Here is a 3,374-nt window from a genome sequence, read left to right as displayed (position 1 = left end):
TCCCTTGGGTGCACGGAAACAAAATTATCTCATCCTCTTACTATCAATGCTTAAAGTACCTCAAAAATGGAGTGTAAAGAACGATAGTCGTCGATGACAAGCCATCTATTAAAGTTGAGTCACATTTTGCCAATGCAAAATTCTACTTAAAGAATCATATTGTAGATGAGAAAAGGATTGAAGATGTCAACAAGACCAAGTGTGACGATCTTGTATCTAAGAAGGTCGCGGTGACTATCGAAAAATTCACCAACAAAAAGCTCTTCTTCACTTCGAATAAAGAAAGCGTTGCTCCTACAAAAAAGAAGGCAACTCCTGTTCTTCGCTATGTGCCAAAGGTAAACAAAGAGGAAGATCACTCACTTGATGCCCAAGATAATGTGCTAAAGGGGATAAATTTACCTATCAGGAAGATTGATATAATAAATCCATCCACAAGGCCACTTGGGGAATCTGTGGCTTAAAATCTGCCACCAAATATGGCACTCCCTATGAAACATACAAAAGAGGGCTTTGATCCAAATGCATACAAGCTATTTGTAAAGGCTAGATACAATCCTAATGAGCCATCAAGGTTGGGAAAACTTCCATCGGAGGGTAACACTAGGCAAGCACGTGAAGGGCTAGGATACGCGCAGCCACCTCCAATTCGTATCTCCATAAGAAGGGCAGTCAGTAATTACATCACCATGGAAGAAGAATCTACTGCCGCTAATAAAAGACCCTCTGTATTTGATCGACTTGGAGAATCAACTGCAAGAAATTTTGTGTTCGAAAGGTTGGGTCCTATAAATAAGAAGTAAAACAACTTTACCTGATAACCACTCACCTGATACCTAAGTTAATATGCTAAAGGGGCTAACTTTACCTATCAAGAGATTGATGCAATAAATCCATCCTCAAGGCCACTTGGGGAATCTATGGCTCAAAATTCGCCACCAGATATGGCACTCCCTACGAAGCGTACAAAAGAGGGCTTTGATCCAAATGCATACAAGCTATTTGTAAAGGCTGGATACAATCCTAATAAGCCATCAAAGTTGGGTAAACTTCAATCGGAGGGTAACACCAGGCAAGCACGTGAAGGGCTAGGATACGCGGCAGCCACCTCCAATTTGCATTTCCATAAGAAGGGCAGTCAGTAATTACATCACCGTGAAAGAAGAATCCACTGCCGCTAATAACAGACCATCCATATTTGATCGACTTGGAGAATCAACTGCAAGAACTTTTGTGTTCGAAAGATTGGGTCCTATAAATAAGAAGAAAAACAACAATCATCAAAGAATTCATCAAAGAAAGATACATCACTCTTCATTTAAAATCCAGAAGGATTTCCAAAGTTTGATTTCTTCTAGAATGAAGCGACAGACGGAACTGATAGTTTCATGCAATGAGGTGTTAAAAGCGAATGCGCATACTGTGGTTTATACCAAGCAATGTAAAGAAGATGAAGAGAGTGTTGGCTCCTCATATCATGTTATGACCCAGAACGAGAAAGACGTCTCATCTCAAATAAAGTTTGATGAAGAGATAGAAAAAGCCTTTTGGTGTTATCATATATTCGTCAATGATGATGATCCTTAAGAGGAGGAAGATGCTGGAGATACTTCATCGCAACTTGAAGAAGGAGTAAAGTCCAAAATAGATCCCTTAAACCTGAGTGCGTTTCTAGAAGTAGGGGAGAAAATGGCTTATATGGACATACTCAAAGAATATATGGATGTCTTCGCCTGGAGCTATAAGGAAATACCTGGATTAGATCCAAATGTAGTGGTCCATCAGTTGGAAGTCAAGAATGGTGCCCGTCCTGTTAAGCAAGCACAAAGATGCTTTAGGCCGGAGTTGGTTCCACTGATCGAAAATGAAGTTAACAAACTTATTGAAACTGGATTTATTTGTGAAGTCAAATATCCCACGTGGATTTCAACTATTGTTCCAGTACCAAAGAATAATGGACAAATTCGAGTTTATGTCGACTTTCGAGATCTCAACAACGTATGCTCTAAGGAAGATTTTCCAATCCCTATATCGGAGTTAATGATTGATGCCACCACTGGTTATAAGGCAATGTCCTTCATGGATGGTTCATCCAGCTACAATCAAATTCGTATGGCACCAAAGGATAAAGAACTCACTGCATTTCATACGCCTAAAGATATTTATTGCTACAAGGCGATGCCTTTTGGTTTGAAGAACGCTGACGCCACTTATCAAAGGGATATGCAAACATCTTTGACGGCCTACTCCATAAAAATGTTGAATGCTATGTGGATGATCTAATGGTGAAGTCAAGAAAGAGAGATGACCACTTAAAAGACCTAAGAATGGTATTCGAGTTACTTCGAAGATATCAACTTAGGATGAATCCATTGAAGTGTGCCTTTGGAGTTACTTCAGAAAAATTTCTTGGCTTCATTATGTGACACCGAGGAAATAAAATTGATCAAGATAAGATTGATGTAATTTTAAAGATTCCCGAGCCTCGGGATATTCGTGAGTTAAAAAGACTTCAAGGAAGGCTAGAATATTTGAGGAGGTTCATCTCAAACCTGGCTGAAAAATATCAACCACTTAGTCGTCTTATGAAGAAGGACACTCCCTTCGGATGGGACCAAGCTTGTAGTAATGCCTTTGAGAGTATCAAATCATACTTAATGAAACCTTCAGTTCTTGCAGCACCCATACCTGGGAAGCCGTTGATACTCTACGTCGTGGAACACGAAAGGTCGGTTGGAGCACTACTGGCTCAAGAAAATAGTGAAGGCAAAGAAAACCCTCATTACTATCTGAGCAGAATGATGACACCAAATGAGCTAAAGTATTCTCCAATTGAAAAGTTATGTTTGGCATTGGCCTTCTCAATTCAAAAGATGAAATACTACTTTAAAGCTCATGTGGTTCATCTCGTGTCTAGGGCAAATCCCATCAAGTTTGTAATATCGAAACCTATCCTTAGTAACCGAGTTGCAAGATGGTACCTTTAATTTCAACAATTTGAGATTGTGTATGTTCCCCAAAAGGCCATAAAGGGATAAACATTGGCTGACTTCTTAGCAGACCACCCGATACCTGATGATTGGGAACTGAGCGATGAACTTTCTGATGAAGATGCAATGGTCATTGAAGCTAGACCCCCATGGAAGATGTACTTTGATGGTGCCGCACATTGAGATGGAGATGGTGCCGGGGTAGTATTCATTACTCCATAAGAAGAGGTCATCCCATACTCTTTTACCCTAATAAATTGTTGCTCTAATAATGTTGCTGAATATTAAGCTTTAATATTTGGACTTGAGATGGCAGTGGACATGAAACAGCTGCAATTACAAGTCTTTGGTGACTCTCAATTGGTGATCAAACAGTTTTTGGAA

This window comes from Capsicum annuum, chromosome 3 (assembly GCF_002878395.1).
Source record: "Capsicum annuum cultivar UCD-10X-F1 chromosome 3, UCD10Xv1.1, whole genome shotgun sequence".
NCBI lineage: Eukaryota > Viridiplantae > Streptophyta > Magnoliopsida > Solanales > Solanaceae > Capsicum > Capsicum annuum.
This window is presented reverse-complemented; position numbering follows the sequence as displayed.